Below are 26,245 nucleotides of genomic sequence, written 5' to 3' on the forward strand. Positions count from 1 at the left end.
TTAGAGATAAATGGACTGTCACACTCCTCAAATGTAGTGAAACACTATTTTGGCCAGATTTGATAAGAGACTGGACTTAGCACTGGTTTCATCTGCCTGACCTAAGACAATACATGTTTTTGACTGTGACTTTCATAAACTCTTTGAAGTTTCATTTTACTATTCTAAGGTCCAACGGTGGCAATATGAAGACAGAGGAGGCAGAAAAAACCCGGGTAGGAATGAAAAGCACTTTGGACTGTCAAGCCATCAAGCGTAAGAACTGTATTTGGCTTTGTGAGAGCACTGTCAAAACTAACAAACCATTTGCTGTCTGTTGCTGCATACCAGCAGGTTGTGCACAAGCTCACATTAATACTTCGATGCATGCAAAGTGGACAAATCTTGAACTGCCTCCTGTATTTGCTTTTAAGTTAATTTTGCACCAACTTATGAACGTCCCGATTAAAAAACTAAAGGCGTCAGAAACAAAGCGAAGCAAGGTTTATCAGCTCATAAAGTTAACCAAAACAGCAAAGACTACATTTCAAATGTCTATCTAGATCTCCCTGACAGCTCAACTCAAACTGAAAACTTAGGCATGCCATGAATTTCTTCTTCAGTTTCATGTCACCTGAAAACAGAAGTTTAATATCAGTATTTTCACCATCCCAGTTAACAGTCACCCCAAGCAGCAGTAAGAACCAGCAACCATTAGGCCACAAGCAAAGCCAACTCCATAACCAGAATCAGAAAAAAAAAATTTTTTTTTCAATCTCTCTTCTCTGCTCTTAGAATGTGACTGCAGCAGCTTCAGGGACATCCTGCATGATCCATTCTCACTGCTTGTTCCTGTAAGAAATATGTTCTCTGCAGTCAGTAATTACAGCTTAACTTTGTCAGGCAAAAAGAGCCTCTTTCTACAGTTCTCATGACTTTTGGAGATGGAGACCTTTTTTGTTTTGTTTTTAACTTGTATGACAAAAACTACCTTTTCTGCTGTTATTATCCTGTTTTTCTACTCCCCACAGTACTGGCATTTGTTTAAAATTATGTAAAAAGTAGGCAGTTGCACAGAGAATGATTAGTACAGCATGTGCCGCAGCAAGTAATCTTATATATATTTTATTGCTCATGAAGTCAGAGTACTGGAACCAGCCAAATCTGTTACTTTGGTCTGAAAGCACATTTTTCCTTTCCTGCTTGCAACAGGATAATTAATAACTGCGAGAAATAATGGAGAAAATAAGCATGGTTTAGGTAAGCATTCTCAATTACACAACCTTATGTTTGGACCAAGGATTGATGTTTGGGATGTCTCTCTCCAAGAGAATAACCTTTGCACCTTATGTGTGTCACAAGGACACTTGGCACACCGTCTGCTCCATCATCATCCCAAATTACTCACTACCTGTGCCAGAGCCCTCATCCCACTAAAAAGTCTGTACTTTTCTCTGAAGCTCTGCAAGTGAAAAATTAAATCTAATGCTTCCCCATTTGCTCAGAGTGGCTGATGAAAAGCTCATTAATGAATACTGGGGTAAAAAGGCTCTCTACGATTGCAGCACACAGTCAAAAAGCCAAAGCGTGACAGCCAGCAAATGTTTCCATGTAGCAGTTGGCTTTACACAGCTTCCTACTTAGTAAATAGTGGGAGGAAATACTGAAAAAATACTTGTTTTCCCTTATTTATTTCTACACTGGGTGAGGCAAGACAAAAGCATGTATAAGCACTGATTTCAGGCCTTGTCCTCTGTGAATGACTTGGCCTGCAATGTTATAGGGCTTTTAATCTCACATACCTCATGGATCCTATTATCATCACCATCATAATGAAACCAGACTTTGATTTCTTCTCGTTCCCCCAGCCCAGCTCTGGCTGGGCACACAGAAATGAGAGCATCAGCTCACACACAGCTCACTAAAGAAGGCTATCCATCATTTCACCTGCTTGGCTTCACCTCCCCACGCCAAACGGTGTCACCTTAAGCTGCTCCCACAAATGGGTGGATCAAGCAGCAGTATAACCCAAACCACAAGGATCAGAAGACATTCAGCTCACCTTGTTCATGGGAAAGGCAGAAACAATCCCCAGGTGTTTCTATAATTCCTGTTGCTCTCAGCACAATTAGATTTTATTGAACTGTAATCCTAGATAAGTGCATTGAATCTTACAGCTGAAGTCAATTACACTGCGTTAAATAGCCTTCCTGATTTGCAAGACGAAGATCACTTCTGTATAAAACTAAATTGGCTCAATAACTCATTATTTGTAGCTTGGGCGAGGGTTGAAAGAGCAATGGACAACTAAGCAGTTGCTGCATTTTCAGGCACTAGTCCTTTAGAGCTGCAGGCAGATGGAATTTCCAGTTTCACCAGTTGGGAAAAGGGACAAGTACTGCAGGCAGAAAGAGCACAATGCCTTAAACCATCCATGTTTTCTCATGGCAAGGGACTCTGAGCTGACCAGCCTTGGAAGGAACAAGACACTGCTTTTCATGCACTGAGAAGTCCTCACACTTATGAGTTTAACTGCCAAAGGAGATAAAAGGGCACATCAAAAGGCATGTGACCTGTCATTTCTGATTCCTTACTCAGAATTAGCATCAGCATGGAGTGAGAGTATATAAAAGCCCCTTAAATGGGTTTTTTTTTTTTTTTTTTTTTTTTGCTTATCAGGGATTGAGTGGAGGAGCAGAGGGGCTGAAGGCCAATGGTGGTGGATGGGCTGTGTGGGCATCCTTAGCAGACATATTGTGCCAGTGCATACCTTGGCAGGAGTCTCTGAGTGTGACATTCCACTGCCTCACACCACCTTCCGCAGTGCTAGGTACCCTCCAAACAGCCTCAAGCACTCTTTGGTTTCTTTCTCACAAACAGCCGTGTTTACATGTTAGGGGATCTCCACGTAAGCTGGGAGGTGACAGAAGCTGTGTTTCTGATCCCATTGGGTTGTGCTGGGCGTGCATATTGAGCAGACAGGAGTGATTCAAAGCCATAAGCAGACAGACTGAGAGGAGAAAGGTGAGAGACAGGGAATATTCCAAATGCCTGCTGCTGCACCAGGGCAGCCAAACTCCACAAAAAAAATAGGTCTTAAAGACTTGGAAAGTAAAAAAAAACCAACCCTTTTGAGATCTGAAAATCATTTCCTTTACTCTTTAACACAGAAATGCAAGCAGCATGGGTGACAATCCCCTGTGATGAAGCACACCCCTTTTGCTCTGGTCTCCAGGGTGGCTCTTCCCACTGCAACATCTATGTCTTTCAACAACATCAGTAGGCTTTGTCCTCACAATGAACGTGAGGAAGATGATCTCCATTGCACAAATGAGGAAGTCAGTCATGGGGCAGATGAAGGAGGTTGCCTGAGAACACACAGGAAACCTGTGACTGAGGCAGGGAACTGAATCCAGACCAAGAGTTCCAGTTGGGTGCCCAGTCCAAGTTGGGTGGCTGACAGATCACCTCTTCCTCTGGGGCTTTGAAACTTAAATTTGGTGGGTTTTATAATGAACTTTTTTTTTTTTTTTCATTTGTCTAGTCACTACGTTTCATTAGACTCACACTTCTGCTTTGTGAAAGCTTTTGATCTGCTTCTTTTCTGTTTTGGCTTAAAAAACCAACCCAACTGAACATCAAACAGAATTTACCCTTCATACTTCGGTCTGCTCCCTTACCAATATCATCCTCTCCCCAGCGCTCAGTGCTAAGTGTCCTCTCCCTAGCGCTCAGTGTTGTGTCCTTTGTGCACCCTGTGCTCATGACTGTGGCTTCATCAAAGCCACCAGTGATATTTAGAAGGAGATGTCTTATTTGTAGCTTCACAGAGTTACAGCAACTGCTTAAGTGACCAGCAGTGCTGTGAGGCAGCAGAGCAGATCTGATGGGAAAACCAGAGAAAAGAGATGTACAAAAAGGTAAGTTCCAAAGTGAATGTTCTGATGCTGCTATGCATCATGTCGACATGAGCAATCATCTGAAGAACAGCTACCAGTAAGCCACACAGTCAGACTGTCTAGGATGTTTTACTGGCTTGGCTAATGAATCACTGGGAAAATGTGAGCCATGTGCTTGCTGCCAGGGTAGTCGTCATTGTGGGTGAAAACAATATCTCTTTCACAATCATCATGACCTGTGATTTAATTGATATTTGATATTTCTTTAAGATCTTTCTGTGTAAAGCACATAATATGCACTTCTAAGACAAAATTCTTTGTTATTATCCTATTTGCAAGAAGGTGCAACGAGTCAAACCACTATTTCATGAAATAATTCACACTGGCTGAATCCCTCACAGAATGTCTCAAAATCTTGAAAAGGAAAAAATAACTAATTTCCCCATGTGTAATAACTCACACAGTGAGAAAGAAAAAGACTTCACATTTTTGTGAGAAAATGTTGCAAAACCACAAACTTTTAAAAGTGCCCAATATGCTATTTTCAGCCTATCTGGATGCAGCCCAAACTATCCACAGCTAACCAAGGTGCATCGGAAGACTGTAATCATTCCACTCCCACCACAGGCTTTGTGTGCCCACTGTGCATCCAAGTCTGTCAAGCCCTACAAAATAACATAGGACTTTTATGCTTAAAGCAGCCAAGCAGCTGCAAAAATAGCTCTGTAAAAATACTGAATACTTGGTCCCACTCAGCAGCTGGAAAAACAATTACTGACTGAAAAATTCAGTATTTGATATTACTTTATAGTTGGGGAAAAACTATTTGTGAATCATAATTAAGGTCTATTTAACTATTTAAAAGCATGCATCTACTGTTTAAGGCTTCACAGAGAGCAAATATGTGGCTTTCTGGCACCATTAAACAGACGAATACAGTTAAGCTGGAAGGACATGAGGCAGCAAACCACACTGGAATAGTCAATCCTTCAAGGAACTGGTGTAACTGAGATTGCCTCAGTAGCATGCACGCTGCAACACCAGGTTTGAACCAAATCAGTAGCAGCTACCCTAAGGTAAATTAATTGAATGCACAGCTCTAGCTCGTGGTCCAGAGCAATGCAAACATCATGACATAAACTGGATGAAAATCCATTACTGACAGTGATAGGGAAACTGTTCCCCTTGAAACAGCCTCAGTGCCTATAAAGGCAACTCTACGGTGGCATCAGCCCAGGGCCAGGGGACAGCAGGGCTTCCTGCTCCTCACTATGAGAAGGACATTGAGGTGCTGGAGCGTGTGCAGAGAAGGGCAATGAAACTGTGAGAGGTCTGGAGCACAAGTCTGATGAAGAGTGACTGAGGGAGCTGGGTTTGTTCAGCCTAGAGAAAAGAAGGCTCAGGGAGGACCTTAGTGCTTCTACAACTGCCTGAAAGGAGGCTGTAGCCAGGTAGTGGGGGTTGGTCTCTTCTCCCAAGTGACAAGATCAGAGGAAGTGGCCTCAAATTGCTCCAGGAGAGACTTCCATTGGACATTAGGAACAAGTTTTTCACCGAAAGGATTGTGAAGTGTTGAACAGGCTGCCCAGGGAAGTGGTTGTGTCCCCATCTCTGGAGGCATTTAAAAGCCATGTAGATGTGGTACTTAAGCACATGGCTTAGTGGTGGACTTTCCAGTGCAGGGTTAGCAGTTGGACTTGATCTTGAAGGTACTTTTCAACCTAAACAATGTATGTATCATTCTTAATGATTTTATGGTTCCATGAAAGCAATGGTGGCTTAGGTCAGGATTTGAGTTCCAGAAGCAGATGAACCATGTACAGACTGCTGAAAACAAATATTAGGCCTTGTCTAAATTTCTAATTGGAAAACTGTTTAATTTCAGACTTTTCAAAATCCTAATTTCACCCAAAGAATTCCCTCACTTGTTCTCTGCACATTTGCCATAGCTGAAATATCCCATCACTGACAGTAACCAGTCCTTTTTTCATCTCAATTTCACCCATGCAGAATTGGGCTGAGCTCCTCACGGGTCCAGCAGGCACAGAACAAGAACAGAACAGCAGTTACTCTATCTGGCAGATAACTGCAGGCAGAGCGCAGCCAAAGATTCGTGTCCAGCACAACCTCACCTAGAGAGTGACCCAGGTGTGTCAGCTGGCTGTACAGAGTAAAGACTCACAAAAAAGAAACCTATGGCAAAAAACTGTGTTTGAAGGACTTGGCAACAGGATTATTTATTTATTTATTTATTTATTTATTAATTAATTAATTAATTAATTAATTAATTAATTAATTATACCTAGTATATGTACAGCGAATGTCACCTGTGGGGAATTCTGCAAGGTGCTGAGGAACGTGAGCAGCCTGTATAATAACTATGCTTAACTAATCTGAACTCTAAGTCACCCACTCTCCCACCACTGCTCTCTCAAGCAACCACGTTATCAGAGGCCGTTTCAAGGGAAAGGCACTTTAGGCACTTCTGTCATAAATACTTCTTATATCATACTTCTCATAACCTGCAGCATTAGGAAAATGAAGGCAATATAAAAAGAAATAGAAGTTACAAAATTTTAGGTCACAAACATTCCTGAATGGATTATGCTTTCAAAATGAGCTGTATAAATAGCATAATAAGGGTTTTTTGGTGTACATGTCAAAGTTTTCTAGGATGATGTTATTCATTCTAAATGCAAACACATTCTCAATGCCATATACAATGCAAGGGCCCGAAATAGGGCCCTTTTCATTGAGACTCACTCATCACTAGGATGATCTCAAAAATTGTTGTGGGTCCCTTTCAACTTATGAAATATTCTATGATTCCATGGTCACAGAAACAGATGCAGCTGACCAAATTCACCTCCATTCACAGCCTACTGAGGTTCCCTAGCTACACCCTCTGCATGGCCAAAGGGACAAAGCAGTGCTCTTTCTGGATCAGACAGGGCAACTATTCATGGATCATTTCAAACTGCGTTAGGGAGATCACAGTTTATGAAAACACATAGCATTTCCTCCAGCAGGGCTACACCAGCACAGCCAAAATGCTGAAGTGCAAGCTGGAATGAACATTCAAAAAACATGTATGTCATAGAGTTAATGACAAAATAGATCCCTGTGTATGTGATCAAATTTCTTTCTAGGCTTCTATGTAGTTGGCTGTTCTCAGAAGTGTTTAGGTACTGTGCTGGGGAGTTCTAGAACAAGACAGCAAAAAGCCTTGAAAGGGCTTTAGCTTTATGCTATGCACAGATATGGGCGTGCTCCAGTTCCCACATGCATTGCTAGTGTCTCACTAGATGTTAGAATAAAACTGTGAAATTATAAGAAACAACCAAAACATCTCAAAACCACCCCGAAACTGAAAAAAACATTTGATAATGTTTTTGTAAAAACACTTACTTGCAGTGCAGTCCTGGAAGTGATTTCCAAGCAAGCCAACTGCTGCTCTAGACAGTTAACTGGATGGTATGGCTCAGCTCTTTCATACAGGCAGCACTTAGAGTTGTATCTAGAAAAGGAAATATAACCAAAATTCCTTATGAGCAAAAACACAAATAAAATCATCTTTCTCTTTAACACTATGACCAAGTTAAACTAGCTTTAGCAGGTCTCAATAGTTCTCCTGCCAAGCTTCACATGTGCTGCCTGCTCACAGGAACAAGCCCCAAGCTGCAGCCAAAGCCATCCTACGGTGTATAAGCCAAGAGTGACTGTGCCTGAGAAAAAACCTCGCACTGAGCGCATCAAAATGGCAAACAAACGTGCCCAGCTGTTTTTTTCATCTAGTTCTACTTAAAACATTTGCAGGAAATGCAAGATGAATTAGTGCCAAAAAAATGTAGGTGATTTCAGTAAGGCCAGGAATTCCAGGCACCAACTTCTATTTTCTCTCTCTTGAGTGGGTGTTCACTTGTAAATTGTAGACATGTTAGCAATTCAACGACTGAGCCAATTAACATTCAACTTAACAGTCATTGTTAGGTTAGGAGGTTATTACTGCTTGTTCTGCTAAAGTGACAGGTTAAAATACATTTGTATCTGAAAAGTTGTTTTCTACAATACATATTCCCTGTCTTTTCACACCAAATAATTTTCTTCCATCACGTCAACTCCTATTGTATGAACTGTCACTGCCAGCTCCACCATGGCTGCTGGGATAGGCAAGGAGAAACAGGAAGGGGAGAGGTGAGGAGGAGAGAGCACCCAGCCCCCACCATTTCTCTTTGGGCTGCCATATTACATTTTTTCCAGTCATTTTACGTGGTTGATTTGAGACTTCTCAGCAAAAGAGCATACTCGCATTTGCTTTAAAGGCAAGCAAGCAAAGGCAAAACCCAAGAGCAAAGAGAGGGCTCTACTTCACCAAATCATGAGCCTGAGAAAGCTGATTGCTATCAGGTGCTTTTTGGGGCACAGAATGGAAAGTTGTGATTTCCCAGCCTTACCGGTGATTATTATTAATGGAAAAAATAAGTTTTCAAGGTTGAGTTGACATACCACCACATGCTGAATTTCTGCAGACTCAGACCCATTTTGTACTAGTAAATGAGCTTGCATCCTTCCCTCTGTGTTTTATTTTTTTTAGGGTAGCTCACAAGCTGCTGACAACTCACACTGTACTAGGAGCTGTTCACACTGCACAAAGTGTTTACCACTCACAAGTGATGCTAAAAATTAATTTGCAGTACCGCTACAGCAAGCTTTGACAAATTGTCATGTGTTGACACAGTCATAAGTTGTTGGTTAAAAAAAGTAACACTTCCCTCTTCTGCCACTTCATGTTTGAGACCAGAGATGGGCACATTATGCAAAGTTTGAGGGTTTGTAAGCTTCACAAATGTTTGGGCTTCACAAAACAAGCTTGGTTGTGAAAGTTTTATCTCTTACAGTTAGGCATGTGTTTATTGCCAAAGAGACTCTAGTAAAAAAAAAAAATCCTTTCCCATCTCCCAAGATCTGTGTGTTGTGCAAAACTAGAAGAAAAGGCTGTAAAATAAATAACCTTGCAGGATACTTGTTCTAGATAAGATCACAGCAGTGACAAATAGCCTGTATCAACTCCTTAGAGCTGCAGACACCACTCTCCTGCTGCAGAAGGGAAGGAAAAAAATATAGTTACAAGTCAGAGTTTTAATTGTTCTCAGCTGTCACATGATGTTATCTTAAGTGAACGCATTTATTTCTCGATTCTCGTATGTAGCTCTATATGGAAAAGAAAGAACTCCAGCAGTAGCATTCATCAGACAAAGTCCAAATTGATTTCCGTGTACTCAAGATAGCAGGTGTTAGTCACCATTCATGCCCACCAGTGGCAGCTCTTAAATTTTAACTCCTTCTCTTCTTCGTCTGGGCAGGACAAATAATCTGCCGAGTTTACACTCTGGAATGGACAGAAAGATGTTGCCAGCAGATATTAGCAGTGTTCCCGTGGCGATGCAAACTTGAAACATTAATCCCAAACTATTCTAAATCGAGGGAAAGAAATAAAGCCAAGCAAAATGAGCACACAGCACCTGCCAAATGGGCTTCATGAAGAGCCCTTAAAAGCCACTGCTTCACGTTGTGCACCAGTGACCTGGACATCCAGTGCTTCAGTAGCTCTCCCTAAGATCACCAAATCTCGGAGCACAGACCACACAAGAACACAGAGTAAATTCAGTCAGGAAATTAGCTTGGCAGAACAAAGAATTATTTTTCTCTTTTTTCCCCCCTTAACACCTGTACAAAGTAGAGATGCTTTGAGTGGTTCCAACATTTTACCTTAGTAGAACCTGCTCTATGCCTGTATCAGTGCAAGAATGACCCACCTAATTTCTCTACAAAATTCACAACATGTTACTTCAACCAAAAAGAGCTCCTGCAAAACATTAGGGGGGGATGAAATTTCATACTCTTCACTTGCTCCCACTTCACACACCCTGTATAGAATTTCCTCACCATCTGAGATGTTACCGTGATAGATGACATAGTCTCAGACACATCTGAGGAAAGCAAAGGACATTTACATTGTTAGAGTCAGGACAGACCTTGCCTTGTGCTGTTGACTGAAATTAAATCATCCATGCTTAATCAGCATACATTGCTGTACATTCAGAGAAGCACTAAAGTGGCAACTCCTACCTTCCCCCCTCAAGTAACAAAAATTTATAAATATTTGCAGTGAATTACATTAAATGCATTATTTCACTGGATTCAGTCCAACAGTCAACAGGGTTGAAACAAAGACAATTCAACTATTAAGTCAAAAACTTGAGTTGACGAGTTACCTAGAAAACAATTCTCCTCCACCTTGGAAGAAAACTAATAAAATCTTAAGTTTTACTGTAAGTTATTTCAATTGCCAAAATATGATTTCTCCTTGCTGTATAGAAAGGAATAAACAACTTAAATTCCCTGAGTTCTTACTTTGGGATGGAAAAAGCCTAAGACATCCAAGCCACTAATCTAATTAAGAATACTATGAGGCAAAAGGTGGGACTTGGGTTTTTCTGAAGCATTTTTTGTTTGGTTTTGTTTCAGTTGTTTCACACTCACAAATCCTAAATTTGTGAGTGTGAAAAAACCACCCTTAAGCAGAAGAGCCGTTCTTGCCAAGGCCCTTGGGTGAGTTTGAGCTTGCTCTACCCAGCATAGGGCCAGCACAGGAAGGTTCACCACAGGGGAAATGCAGACCCAGGGTCTCCCATGGCCTCTCTGCCTCACACCTTGCTGCTCTGCCTGCCAGTTTCATCACAGGGAGGATGGCAGAGTCTTGGCTGATCCTGCAGCCACACTCCCTCAAAACTGCTATGTGCAGGTCATCAGAAGAAAGCCATAAAGATGACATTCATCCCAGCAAGCCATCACCAAGATCTCAAAAGCAAAAGGGAATACATGAGAGTGTCCTGCTCCTTGATGATGCATGCACACAGCTTAAGGGGTAAATTCATGTATTGACTATATATACCAAATATGCACTGGTAGTCACTGTTTGTATGGGATGCAGATGTGAAACAAACTCCCCTGGCTAGAAATTAAAAAGAAAAGGAGGATTTCAGCCTTCTTATTCCATGGGAACTGCTTTTCTGACAAGTGAGACAGGACACTAGCCCAAAGGCAAGTGACACCAGTGATTGCCTAGACCATGGGCAATCTTCCTGTCTCTGTTCTATGCCTGTCTTCACTTTGCTGCAAAGGTCACCACATCACCTCTGTTACACAGAGCTCTGCCACCCACAAGCAACAGGGAAGCAGCTAGACTGGCCAACCTAGCAGGACCTCCTATGAGCATTTGGGGATGGGAGGAAACCTCCCAGCTCTCCACTTGTGCGTGGGGGCATTTTAAAAGTGCTTCCAGTTCTCAAACCTTAAGAGATGCTCAAATTGCCTCGAACTAAAAGGATTTCAGCACTGGAATACTGAAGGTCTTTAAAAGATGTGTACATATGGCACTTAGAGACGGGATCTTGGGTTGGACTTGGCAGTCCTGGGTTAAAGGTTGGACTCAATGATCTTAGAAATCTAAAGATGCTGTTTCCTTCCTGACTCTCTATCCCCAGTGCAGGAAGGAGCAAAGGGAAGCAGTATCTCTGCAAGCATGAAACAGTGGGGAAAAGCATTAGATCTTTGTCTTCACCTGAGCACACCTTGCACTTCCAGCCCTTTCAAGCCGAGGAAGCTTGGTGGCCCTGTGGAGAGTGTAATGACTTGAAAGCCAGCATCTGTGTCATGCCAAGATCCCTCAGAAGGCAGACTAGGAACTGCCTGCCCCCCACTACACAAGTGTACTCACACACATGTACATGGGCACTCCTCTCCTTTGCCTTTTTTTTTTTAACTGTATACACTCGTATATTTTTCACTACTTTCTTAGCATGACATCCATTGCATGGTATGTAACCATCAACACCAACATTATCTACAGCACAGAAACATTTAATTCACTGAAAGAGGACCTTCTTCTTTCTCAGATTTTCATAGCCAGTTTTGTTATATAAATCCATCTGGCTCCTTGCTTGATTCGGATCTATTCAGTCCAAACCTTTACTAAAGCCAGAAGCATTTTGTTTTTAACAAATATATTCCCAGCCTCCTAAATCAAATCTCTGCTTCTAGGCGAGACGTCATCCAACTTCTACTGAAGTGTACTACTTCTGTGTAAATGAACTTAAAAATTCAGTTAAATGGCAATGTACAGCTAAAGGGCTCTGAAGGTTTATCTAGCACATGGCAAAAATCATTCTTTGTTCAGCATCTGTATAGATATCCATAGGATTCTCTAGATATTTTTGAGCCACCTCAGGCCAGAAAGGTAACTAGGTAATGAAAAAAAATCATGTCAAATTTTATGAGACCTTTTAGCAAAATGGCTTAAATTGAGCCATGTTGGCTAATACAGTCTGAAACCCTCCTCTATATGTTCACAACAGAATCTTTTCTGTGCTACCTGGTTACAAGTCAGGAGAAGGAGACAGCTGAAAACCCTGTGTGATCTTTTGATCCACAATGATTTCCACAGGAGAAATCACTGCAGGAAAGGTAAAAGTCAAAGTAGTCAACTAACTAGTAGTGTACACTCCACCTTTAATATCTGCTGATAGTGACAACGTAAAGATGAACATATTCCCCCTGGCTTCTGAGGCAATTATTCTTTACGGGGTATTCAATGAGCCACAACCCCATTTATATATACTTTGGTACTTCACCCAAAATTACAACAGCATCCCAGTTTCGGGAGTTGCTGGGCTGCAGTGAAGACACATTCAAAGTTCTGTCTCTTCAGCAATGTGGACACCAACACTGGCAATGTAAACACTGAAGAGGCAAGTGGGTATATGCAAAAATTTCATTCAGCACAAAGAAAAGCAAAACTAGGACAGAAGATCCTAAATTAATCCAGTTCCTGTCTTCCCACTGACTTCCCCCACCACTGGAAAGACTTTGGTTTGGATTTTAGTCAAGTCTGGTTTACAGTGCCCAAATTTGTGTGTCATAAAAAAACACCGACCCTGCTGGAACGCCTTACTCATTACACAGCCCTGCAAAAATTGTTAGCCACGATACAAGGCATTTCCCTTTGGGGACCAGAAAGGGTGAAGAAAGGGGATGGAGAGTGACAGCTTGTGGTTTCTAATGCAGCAGCAGCAAACAAAAAAAAAAGGCAAAAAAAAAAAAAAAGGCAAGAGGAATACAGGATATAACGTGTTTAGATTTGTCAAAACAAGTTTCCTGGAGACATGGAGGGTCCACGCTGCTGAGCTGTCACTTCTGCTTGAAACTGCTGCCTCATGCTATCGGGAGGTCAGTCACTGACCTACTTTCTGATAGGACTGAATTAATTTGCTACTTCTGTACACAAACCTTTTTTATTTTTTTTAAAGAAATACGTAACAAATGTAGAAAATCTGCCTTTTATCCAACCTGGAGCTTCAACTGGTGCTGTGCAAGGCTATTACATACCCTGGCATGGGGCCTAGTGTGCTTGGGCTGCTTATTCTTTTGGAAAAATCTGCACAGAGTATTTTTAATGAGTTGATGCTGCAAATAAAGTCTTTCCTTTTTGAACTCCTCCACTACACTAATACCAGTGATTTAACCCACTACACACAATAAGGAAGGCCAGCACTCAAATAGGCTGTGCTTTGTCTGGGCTGCTCCTGAAATAGATGCCTACCACTACAGGATTAGCTCCCCAAATAGACAGATGCATGGCACAATACACTTACAGGATTAAAACATAAAGTTATTAATAGAAAACAAGATGAGTAGGTGAAACTTATGAACTAAACACCTAACAATCCAATCATTCCCTGCACAGAGCCAGCTAACTGGTGCTCACCAGGAGATGCTGGTATGCTAGGAGCCCTTAAACTAAAAGCATTCTCCTCCGTAAGTGAAGGGGCAGAAGTATTAGCAAAAGACATGCCACCTACTTCCCCTCTTTGCTTAGTGGCTACCTACATGTACATAACATCACCACGCAAACTCTTTCATTAAAATAAATCCGTGGTGAAGGGTTTCACAGACCTTTCAAATACGTGGGCCACCAATATACTATAGGTCAGCTCTTGAAATCATCCTTAACAATGCCATCCATTGAAAGCTTCATTGCTTGGATGGACTCCTCTTCCCAGGCCTCTTGTGGGCAGCAGCACTGCTGTCTGGAAACAGGACATCTGTGTACCAGTCTGTGAAAGCAGGGTCATTCCGCGTTAAGGCTCTGGACTAACACTTGGAAGACGAGACCTCTTCAGCAACTTGGTCTCATACACTCACCTCACCCTCCATCTGCTACATGAAGATAAGGATCTTCTCCAAGTGCTTGGCTTGCTTAGTACCAAAACATCGTGGGTGAGACTCACATTTTGCATTTCCCCAGGGTCCAATCTAATAATAGAGGAGATAGTACTGACTACCGTAATACAAGACGACTATCAGCATCACAACAGATTTATGATCACTCGAGTTCCTGGACTTGATTAGGTTCATGCTGCCAAAGATACCTATGCCAAACCTAGCACTTGAAACTGCAAATGCATTCTTGTCAACCTTTTTAGCTTTCATCTGTGCATATTTACAAGCCCCGAATCTGAAGTTCAAATAAATCCAGTAATTCACTCAAACCCACCAGGATTTGAAAACATTAGGAAAGTGTCAAGATGTCATTGAGCTTGTTCTGCAGAAAAGAGTGCTTTATAGTTTCAGAAAGAAATAGACAAGGGAGCTATTTAACGAGATGGTGGCATATTGAAACATGGATAGATAAGTAATTAATAGCTACCTTCTCTAAGTGAAAACTTTTCTGAGTGAAAAATCAGCTTATATGAAAAACTACAAGTCGACTGTTGCCATTTTTGGATGGATAAGAACTGTCATGCATGTTAGCATCTCCATTACCATGAAGAATTTTACTCCTTTAAGCAATTCACAAAGACTTTCACATAGAACAGCATGTGGGAAGCAAGGAACTAACAGAAGGAGACACCAAAGAAATGTTGATATTCGCAACTAGAATTCTAATGAAAAATCTCATCAGAAATACATGAAAACAGGAGAGAACTTCTGCCATAAGAAGCTGAAGCTTTAGTCCCTTAGGATCAAGAGTAACTACACAGTTATATAGGTGCTATCATTAGTGTACAAAATATTGGCCAAGTAATCTCTTTATGTTGGTAGCTCAAAACATTTTATTATTTCAAAAGTCCAATGTTGAACCAGCAGATCACCTAGTTAAAAACTCTCTTAACCCTGATGTGTAGGTTTCTTTAGCAAATTTCTATACAGCTTCAAGTGGAACATATGGCACTTTAAAGTAAACAAAACAGGAAAGGGGAAAACCAGTCATGCTTCAAGAAATAGGGAAGTATAAACCTATTAATTAAGCATTAATTCCTTTTATCCCTCATGTCTATCTTCACAGGCTCTCTCGGCAATCAACCAATTTTGGGATTCACTGCTGTCATGCCAATCACAGCAGTACTTCAGCTAAAAAGACACTGTCAAACACAATGAAGTTCCCCTTCAGCTTGTTCCCACACTGGTGCTGCGAACAGCACACACGCTGCCTGGTGAGGGGAGCTGGGGCTCAGGCTTGATCTGCCCTAGTTCCAACAACTGCAGACCCATCCTAGGTGGCAATGGCACAACTGAATCATACCAATGGTCGAGACTATGTGCTATAGAAACCACCTCACACCCTCCTATACAACACACAAATAGCACCCACTGGTGCATTTTTGTCCAACTTAGTGGTGGACTTGGCAATGTTGGGTTAAAAGCTGGACTCAATGATCTTAAAGGTCTTTTCCAATCTAAACAATTTTGTGACTCTTTTCCAACCTGCACACGCCTTGGACTGAGGCATACTATAAACATGAAAAAAATTCCCAGCATTTCACTATTACAGCTCAACCTCTCACTTGAATCCATGGACATCATCCCCTGTACTTCACCCAGTGATGCTGCACACAGAGCACAAAGAAGAATATGACAGAAAGATTCTCCATTGTGAAGGAGAATATACATTTCTCTGTTTGTAACAGTCTGTTTTTACAGTGGTCCTCTGTTCCTGTGGGAACTGGTGTTGGAAGAGATCAAATTGTAGATCAGGGCTTATAAGGCTTTGAAATATATAAGGATAGCCACTGAAAATAAGCTGTGCATTTGTATCTGCTGACTCGGGCAAAGAAAGCAGTACTGATGTCCTAACTATACACTGCATTTAAAACACACATTTTGCTGCCTCACCTGAATTATCCCTGTATTATGTCCCTAGCATGCTCTGGCCTGGCAGCAGATGCTCCCAAGTAGCTTGTGGCAGTGGCCATCTGAAGCCAGTGACCCAGGCTGCTGGCTCCTGGGGCAGGGACTGTCACCCTGCTGTCACCTAGCACACAGCGCAGCGGGGCCTGACTCGCTCAGCCTCTGTGCATCACTGCAGCATAAATGAAGATAACCTAAATGCCAACCAAGGGCAGATGTCAGCCCTGCAACAACAGCATGATTTACAGCAAACACCTTGTATCCCAGCACTTGAAATAGAAATTTCTGTGACAAAAACTTCACAATGTGAAAGTCTGTATTAAAAAACCACCAAGCTGGCATCTTGTATTGAACCCTTGCAAGAAGTCCAAACAGCTCAAATACAAATCTGTAATACTGCTCTCTGAATAACAGCTATTTTAAACCAATTTTGGCAGACACTAAGAGTCGTAAGCAGGATGCCAGCAGTATGGTTCCTTGAGCCCTTCTCCTGGATCCATCCAGCCAGCAGCGGTGATGGGACACCCTTCTGCTCTGCTAAGGAAGCTCTGACACCTTCACCTTCCTTTCAGCTCAGGTGTGCTGGGTTCCTGCAGCAAGGAGAGCTTGCCTTCACTTATCCAAGGATAGAGGAATATCATCAATAAAAATCAGAATCTTCCAAGTTTCAAAAGTTCCTTTTCCATAAAACAAGCCTTAAAAAGAGAGACAATGAGCTGCACAACATTTTTTACAGGCACTCATTTGAGATGACCCACATAATTAATTTACTTGACTACCTCACATTTCCTAAGTTTTACCAATAAGCAGTATAAAAGCTTTTACAATCATGCACAATTATGTCCCATTTTTGCTTTATGTATAAAAGTGCCTAGCGTAGTTTGTCATTTATCAGCAAAAATTAACATCCCCACACAAATCCATGGACTGTGATATCAAATTACAGATACCTGAACATCAAACACTTGCTGATTCTGGTCACTTCCCTGCTCCCCTTTACACTTGCCAGCAGCCTCCTCTGAAATCTCTCAGTGTTCACCAGCTTTCCAGTCAAGCCAGAAATGTGGCTGGTACAAAACTTGCCATTTAGCAGTTCCCCTTCCCTGGATCTCCAGGCTACACAAAGCTCCCATCCCAGACTCCTATCTGGGACTTCATGATGGGAGGGTAGAGATTATGCTTCGTGACGCATGTTAGAGTGTATTAAATGGAATATAACAAAATTTAAGTAAAAATAAGGGAGGGTCTATAATAAGTAAATCCCGCTTTTTCAATGTACACCACAGGAACACACATATCCACAAAAGGGATTAGGTACTACATCCTTGTTGGATGGAGGGAGGTGGAAAGGTCAAGACAGAAAACCTGAGAAGTAAAAGTAGAGTTATGCCACATAGTGATGGCACTGCAGAAAGAAGGAATTTTTTTTGCTCAACTGCAGCAAGGGATGGGAAGGGATGATGTTCTAACAGCAGTGCTGGCAAAGCGTGAGGTCAGTCAAAGGAGGTCATGTCATTCCAGCAGAAAACCCTGCTGGAATTATCCTACTGGGCAAGAATGATTGTACTCACAGAAAGACTGCAAAGCACAGTCTTGGCCAAACTAAGTAACCCAGGGCTCCAGCTATGGAAAAACAAATCCCAGGAAGCAAGGCCATTCCCAACAAACTGGACACAGACATACTGCAGCTGCTGAAACACATAACTGGAGTGACATAATATTAGAACATATTTTTATGCTTACTAAGACAACAACAAACTCAAGCCTGAAGCTGTATTTTGGGAACACTAGCTCAAACTATCTTTAGACAGGAAAAGTGTGTGTGTGTACAGATGTTCCAGCAGGCATGGAGACCAGAGAGCTGGAAAAAGCTCTCGCTCACTTCTGAACCTTATAAAAACTGTCTGTTGCAAATAAGGGTGGAGATAAATACACCAGGCAGTGCTGAAACAAAATAAAAACAAAAAGCAGGCAAGAAGCCAGTAGTTGGTCAGGGATTGGTGAGGAATAGTGGCTCCATGCCTTCTCCAGCTTTACTTCTCCCAGCAGATCCTTCCAGGTGTTATCCTCCTGCAGTTACTCTGCTATGTTTTACTTCTGCCATCCAGCAGCCATCTACTCTTTCATCCAGCTTTCTAACTATCTCACTTTCACAGCTGCTCTCTTGGAAGCATGATTGAAGCTATAAATTCATGTCTACACATCTGTAATAAAAATAGTTTCTATAAAAGCTATTCTTCTTCCCTATTGATGGTGACACAAATGATACAGAATCACTGGCAATTCAGAGGTCTCTGCAGCTTTAATCACTGATCAAGACAGAGCAATCCTCTGTCTCACAAGGAAAACAGTAATAACAAAACTTTATATATATATATATCTTGGAATTATTTCTATTTGTGAAGAACTGAAAGATACAAAAAATGGCCCCAAAGCTGTTTTTCCATTGATCGACTATTATTTTTTAAGTAAAACATAATTATCACCTTGTTCCAGAAAACACATCTACATGCCTTCTCCTTTGCCCTCTTGGAAGTAAGGAAATCCTTGGGGCCACAACTGAAGCAAGCAATACTTTCAAGGTCTCTAAAGGGACTCAAGTGAGCCAATGTTACAAAGGACTCTGCTGACCTCCTAAGCTCCAATTCTTTCTTAATCTTCAGCCTGTGGCAAGGCAGAAACCCCAAAGCTTTGGGCATGATACAGAAGTGACCATTCCTGCAAGCACTGCTTGTACAAGAAAACTGATTTGCATGGAGGCACAACTCCTTTGGGTTCAATTTGTCTTTGCAGAGAATAAATCAGCCATGGGCAAGCATTGGGTTAATACTGGCAGGGCAAATTCCAGGCATGAAGCCCTAGGAGAAAAAGCATAGCTTTGGGTGATGGAGATTGGCCACCAGCCTGCTCTTGGTAGGGTAATGGAGCAACCAAATAAACACAAAATTGCACTGAGAGGAGCAAAAAGAGATTGCAAAGAGAATGATTTAAAAAACAAGAAACAGCTAAAGCAGGAAAGTTTCACAAACAGGGTCAGTGCTTGTGGAAGAAGCTGACATGGCATTTTTATAACAAGGGCAGGGGAGCAGGAGCAGAGCTCAGCATTGGACCTGGAAGGGACTGGTCCACCCAGTGACTGCCTCCAGGAGAGGCTGGGAGCTCTTCTAAGGTCCTTGGCTCTGTGTGACCATTGCTCTGCTTGCAATGGGTGTGCCATGGCACTGCTACTGCAGCGTGACAACAGCTTCCCAACATGTAAGGGATGCCCATGATTCCAGTGCTGCAGTGGTATCAGCCTCTTTGTTAAGGTTTTCATAGTTAGCCAAGCCACTACTGTTTTTATTGAAATTCAAACATGCACACAGTACTTAAGAGAGAGAAGGAGGGTGAAAATAGAAGCTGAATTGAAAGTTCAGCTTCTTTCAACTTAATTTGTTAGTAGTTTCATCATCATTTTTTGACAGAATAATCTTTCTACGGTGAATTATTTTCACTGGAAATAAAGAGGAGATCAACAAATTGCTGGATAAAATTTGGGCTTTAAATAATAAAGCAATTAATGGCATTTTAGCAAGAACACATTCTTCTCTCCAGAAATAAAATCCCTATTTCATCTCATCTAAATTGCTTGGTCAGCTTCAAATAAGCGCAGTATAAATCTCCTTCCCATACTGCTGCTGTTATCTATGATAAAGGGAAGAGACAGAAGGTAATCCTGTGTTCTGTATTCACTGACACATCATTTTCATGCTACACTACACTGTAATTTATTTCTAATGGGATAAACCTCTTGTAGTCTTCCTGCATTGTTCAGCCACACACGCATCCCCAACTGGTACCAAGATTGTAGGACTGGCAGGTGCAACACACAGGGACCCTGCTTGGTGGATTTAGGATGTCTGCAGAACATTTCAGCAAAGCTACAGCTGTGAAAATAAACAGAGAGACTGTATAATTAAGGTACTCTTTTATTCTTTCCCACCCACTGACTCCTGCAAGCAAGGCAGTCAAAGAGTATGACACTTTTCAGTACTTCTTGTAATTTCCAACTAAACTTTTCATTTTTTATCTAATCGGTTTGAAATGATGCAAAAAGACATGTGGAGCTGTGAGAGATTAAAGGGCATGGAAACCAGTTGAAAGTGAGAAGTCCTTACAGTCTTAGCCACAGCAGAGGTATAGTTTCATACAAAGGAAAATACCTTTGAAGCTCTTTCTCCTGTCCTCATCAAGAGGAATACAAGAAGTAAGTTAACCAATGTATGAAAATCAAGCTGAGGCCATGAAGAGCTACATTTTTGTTTACAATATTTTCATAGCATTTTTCAGAAGAAGATAAAACCTATGGCTCAAGGCTTATAAAAACTTTCTTCAAATTAAAAGTTTGAGCTGAAGATCCTGTTATTCCTGATGCAATCCTGAAATGGTGAGAACAGAAGGCTACCTATGATATTCCTGCAGAAATTCATGTATTTTAGAGAACATCTCCATTAATTTATACAACACTTTCCTCTGTCAAAATGTGCAAGACCACCACAAATACTTAACCTTCTGCCAGCTAATAAATATTATCAAGCACCATGACTTAGAGACAAGAATCTCAGTTTTACCATGCCTTTCACACCCAGCTCTCCAGATCTGCTGATTGCCACACTCACATACAGAGGACATCTTACAAAGTAAAATATCGTCTAATTAGCTGTCCACTATCTAGCTAATTCTATAGCCCAATCACTCCAGCCATTTACAAAAGGATTAATTCCATCTGATTCAGATGCAAAGTAGAAACTTGCAACTGTGGCAGTCAGCTCTCCAGATTCCCTTCACTGTCGATGCAAAGTGACAGTCCCTTCCAGGGCACATGTCACACCACTGCAGGTACCCATCTTCGAGTTGGAGAATGAGCCCCTTGCTGCCCAGGGAAGGGACTGAGCGCTCCACTGTGACCACCTGCACACGGACAAACGCCAGCTGAAAGGGGCCTGGCAGCAGGAGAGCTGGTCTGGTCTCCTGGCCAAAGCTCACTCCCAGCAGCGTTCCAGCTGCCTTGCCATCTCCAGCTGGATTGGGGTCCTCAGGGCATCCCAAGCCCCTGGGAAGAATGGTGACAGCAAAAGCCAATCTGCAGAGAATGGGCAAGAGAAACCCAGCGCCAGGCACCAGCAGCGGGGCTGCAGCTGCTTTATATTGCTTCTTGCTGCAGATTATGAATGCTAGCTCTGGTTTACCAACAACTCACGCTTCAAAAATTTGATAAAATATCCCAAGGGTTAATTCCTCCTGAACTCCATCCCTGCTGCCACAATCAATTTGTATTATGACTTTGTTCTGGGGATGTATCTGCAACCTCTTATGCGAGGGGTGCACATGCCTTGATCCGGCCCAGCCTGGGCAGGCAGCGCTGCTCACGTCCACACTGGGTCACAGGCGAAGGGAAGCAGTCCCAACAAGGCTGGCCACGACTTCAGCAGGGATGCCAGCTGAGATCCTGCGAGTGAAGCTCCCTGCAGAAACCACCAAGCAGCCTCTCCAGATGCTCCTGGGGCTTCACAGAGCACCAAGGGCCAAGGAAGCCCTTGGCAATCAGATCTGCTCCCATAGCAAGGCCCAAGCTCTGGCAACAGGCCTCTGCTGCATCTCAACCTACCTATAGGGCTTGCTGCCAGCCTATATTCTGATGTCTGCTGATGTCAGAATTTCAAATACAGCAGATCCTGTGTTCATTTAGGTTTTACTCATCTGAAACTCGCTCTTAAATGCAATCCAGATGAGCTCCTTGGTGTGGATAGAGACTGCCCTTACTGTCTGCAGCCTCACTTAGCAGACTGTTTTCAAAAGGGAGCAGAATCATTTTAGACAGACTTCCTTTCACTGTGGTTGGAAAGGGGATCCTTGATCAGGCTCCCCAGGTCACACCCTACTTTCTGAGCATCTCTGGAGAGGGATGATCTCTGGCAGCGTAACTCATACCACCAGGTCAGGGAACCACTCTAGGCATCTTTATTGAGCTGTTTGTGTTGCCTACCAGTTCTCAAAGGCAAAATGCATGGCTTAGCTCTCCCCAGCAAATAGGTGACTTTGTCACCTGGCTACAGACAAAAGAGATGGTATCACGTGAAGCGTACAGGTATGTCTGCATCTACTGCCACGGCTCACCCTGCTGCTGCAGAGGGGGAGAGCTGCATGAAACAGGGCAGGCTGAAAGCAAACCCTCAAAAGAGATGCTTGGTCCCACATTTGTAGTGCCCAGGAGGAACAGCTATCCTACAAGCCTACAGGGGAAGAGTCAAGAGGACTAAACCTGGCTAGATAGCACCTGGTCGTGCTAAATGGTAATAAATGCCTTTGAGGCACGTGCAAATAAAAAAGCAAGCTTAAATCTGGGAGCAAGACACTGGGATTCTCACTCCAAATAACGGCAGAAAGCTTTGGTTTGGGTGCTGGAACAGTCTCCCTAGGGACAGGGCTGGGATGTTCTCACCCTCAACCTTTCAAAGCTAGGCTGAATGAGAAATATAAAGAGTTTGGCTGGAAAACCATGAGGAGATGACAGAATCAGTCTTTACTGCCTTAAATTTTTAACTCTCTGAAAGATAAGCTTCTTATCCAATAGGCAGGTGACACCACCACTAGGAATAATCATTTGACGGCTGCTCCCCAGTGTAGATGTCAAAAGAGAAGCAGCAGAAGTGAGGCAGCACAACTAGCAAGAGGGGTGCAAACTGCTTCAACCCTGACATACAGGGTGCCAAGATGCAGTGATAAAAGCAAGAGGAATGAATAGGGTCTGATAATTTTTCGAAGAAAGCAGGGTTTGCATACAGGAACCAAAATTATAAAGTACAATTAACTGAAGGATCTATTTGTACTATTGATTAAAAACCAGCATGGGATGTTATTTTTGTCCCTACGTTCAATGAACTGGACTCAAATTGCGTAACCTAAACATTTTTTTTACTCTAGTAACTGCCATCATCTAAAATCTAAAACACCAGCTGAACTAAGCTCACAATTGTATTAAGTATAACACACAAGCACTTCGTACATAGAGTACAAAGCTAAGGGCTACCCTTCATCTCTGAAGACAATTTGTAGCTACACTTACATCATGTTAGGCCATTTATAAATAAAACTACAAGCAACTTCTTTATTCTCAGTGCAGTGTGTGAAACACATGGGGTTTTTTCCATTTCCACAGAAACTTACTTCACCTATAGCCCCTCAGGACAGCTTATGAAACTAGAAAAAGTAGTGTAGTGGCCACTGCTTCTAATTAAAATCTCACAGTCTTGTGGTCAGAGAGCTCTGGAGAACTGGTGAGGTCGCTTGATTTCCTTGAGGTCAGACAGCAAAAGCACACTAGACAGAGATGACAGATTTCTTGGCTTGTCCATGCAATGCAGCCCTCCGCAGCCTGAGCCAGGAATGCCGTCACTGGGAAGCTCTGGTTCCTCTCAGTAACCTAACTTTAAATAGTATAGATCTTTAAAGGAGAAAATCCCACATAAGCACACCATCCCCCCCACCACTCCCCCGAGGGCACCAAGAGTAACTTTTTCCCCCAAAGCCTTCTTGCACCTGCAGATGTTGCTCTGGGAGCCAATGCAGCTCCAAAATCTGTGCCAATCTTTAGCCACTCTCTGCAGTTTTTCTGTAGCGCTGAGTGCCAGTAAATGTTCACACTCCAAGCAATATCTGGTCTGACCATTTGCATGTTCCTCCAGCTGCTTGAGAGCCCATCTGCTCAGACAGAATTGCTGGCTCCACTCACTGCACACGACCCAGTGTTTCCACTGCTTACCCTGGAGAACCTGGGGGACACACTGGTGAGGAAGTGACAGATCTTTGCATTTGTGACACATTCACTCCATCTGTTACCTAGTATTTTCCCCAGGTATTTACCTCTGGAGGCATGAGACGTCTTTGCCTCTGGTGAGTTTCCAATACTCACATCCACATGTTAAGATGGAAATAACATCTGAGTGGAAGACTTCTAGTTTGGGCTTTACATTTGTATTTTCAATGACTAATTTTGTTTAAGTTGGTAAACGCAGCTGTTGCCTTGCCAGTTGGTGACATTTCCTTTTGGACTTCCCCCCTGGTTGACGTGTCTCTGCCAAGACATGTAAATTGACTCATTCCTTGTATTACTTTGCCTTTTTTTACAATGCTTCAGTAGGAATTTGCAAGAGGTCTCTTAGATTTGTTCCCTTAAATAATTATTAGCCCTGCAATTCCAGACAGTCTTTTCTTACATGTTCTTTGAACTGTCACTTAAGCATCCCATGCTCAGGATGCTGGATCTAATTGATGTAACAGCTCAATATACTACATGCAGCTGTACTTTTTCTTATGGTGACTTGGCCATGTCACCGTCCACTCAACAGCAACCTTAAAGTGGTGACAGAATGCATGCTGGTTTTACACCATCCTTGATGAACCATTCACACAGCTCTCTACTTGCTTCAATGGCTCAGGCTTGTCAGTGACTTCGCAGCCATTATAAATACATACTTTAAAAGAATAGATTTGTCTCATGAGAAAGGTAATAAACACTTTGTCACCAAGAGCTCCAAACAAACAACCGCATCAAACTGGCAGGTGATCTGCCTCAAGCCAGGGAGCAGGAGGCTATCCAAAATCTGGATAGCAGAGACCATCCAAAAACCTGGCCATTGCTTCATCTCCTGAATTGAAATGTCTGAGCTGAAGCTGTAAGAGAAAAAACCTACAATCTCCATTTTCATTTTGGTTTGGGTTTTTTTCATTTTCTATGCTTGTACCAGTGAAAGGAACAGAACTTCTCTTCAACTTTTGCAATCACTTGCATCACCTTTCTGAAATACTTTATCTGAAATGCAATTTCTTTGTATAAGTTGGATTACATTGATTTTTTAATATTCCTGTATTTCTTGAAGAACTCAGCAGCTACTCAATCAACCATTTTTCAGCAACAGTCTCTATCTCGAGTTACTCCAAACTGTGGTTTTAGTTAGCTTTTCACATCTGCCTTTGTGCTATGAGACAGCATCTCTACTTTAGATTTTTCTGTTCCTTTGGCAAAGTCACAGTGCTCCTCTCACCATCATCATCCTTCTCCTGACACTAAATAGCTATCAGTTCTAACCTCAGACAGGCCTATTGGCTGCTAGAACCTGGTCTGTTGAGTGAAGGGAATAGCTTTTTGAAGACCTTCATCAGCTTCTAGGGCAAGACTATCTTCTTATTTCTCTTGAGGCCTCTATTCTTGTTCTGAAACTGATTTTCCTGCTGATTTTGCTGGATGTATTCAAATGTCCAATGTTGGTTTTGGTATTTCCATCCTTGAAAAGCCCACTATCTAGGACTGCTCAGCTGAAAACTAGTTACATTTATAGCAACAAATGCCAAGTTCACTTAAGCAGTAAAACTAATTGACTAATTATCCTACACTTTTTTCTCTCTTTTTTTCTTTTTTGTATCATCACAAAAAAAGAATCACTTTTTATTTGCATACTAAGATGTGCTGAAGCTAAACAGTGTGTTTGTCTCCAATATACTCAGACCACAACAACTCTACCAGCTGCTGGTGGACACCTTTACATTATGTTCAGGCATCACCAAGAGCCCAGAGAGCAGGCAGAGTACTGCCAGGCCCCAGAAGATGACATTTGGCCATTGATTCCTCTGTTGTGTCACTGGCCCTAACCCCAGCTAAAGTCTAACTTTTGGTAAGCAGATGTCAGCTAAGGAATTTGGTCCAAATCTGCTGACAGTTCCTATCTCATCACAGTAGTTGTCTGTTGGTAATGCTGTGTAATTGTCATTTCATGTACTGCATTTGAAATCTAGTTCAGAGCAATCGACCACTAATTGGTTCCCAGTCTACAAGCTATTTTTCTGCCTTGGAAGTCATAATTAATGCTACTCCCTCCGAGTTATCATCATCGTGCTTCATGAATATATTATAGCTTTGTTTTCATTCTTAAGATTGCTCTTCATCAATTCCTGGTCACAGACAGTTTGCTTACTCAAAGGATTTTACTTACTCTATTCCTCCATCTCCTTCACCTGCATCTCTTTTGTTGTTGCAGCCTTTATTTCACTGTTCCAGAAACCTACTTTCTGTGGTTAGTTTT

General features: G+C 42.2%; 1 protein-coding gene across 1 annotated transcript in view; it reads right to left on the bottom strand.

Moving 5' to 3' along the window:
• BACH2 (BTB domain and CNC homolog 2) overlaps positions 1 to 26,245 on the bottom strand; it is a 190,818-nt gene that overhangs the window by 90,678 nt on the left and 73,895 nt on the right. Inside the window, exon 3 of the mRNA XM_063389647.1 lies at positions 7,287 to 7,395. The gene's annotated coding sequence lies outside the window, so the exon portion shown is untranslated. The remainder of the gene's footprint in view (positions 1 to 7,286; positions 7,396 to 26,245) is intronic.

Source organism: Prinia subflava, chromosome 2 (genome assembly GCF_021018805.1).
Source record: "Prinia subflava isolate CZ2003 ecotype Zambia chromosome 2, Cam_Psub_1.2, whole genome shotgun sequence".
Taxonomy (NCBI): Eukaryota; Metazoa; Chordata; class Aves; order Passeriformes; family Cisticolidae; genus Prinia; species Prinia subflava.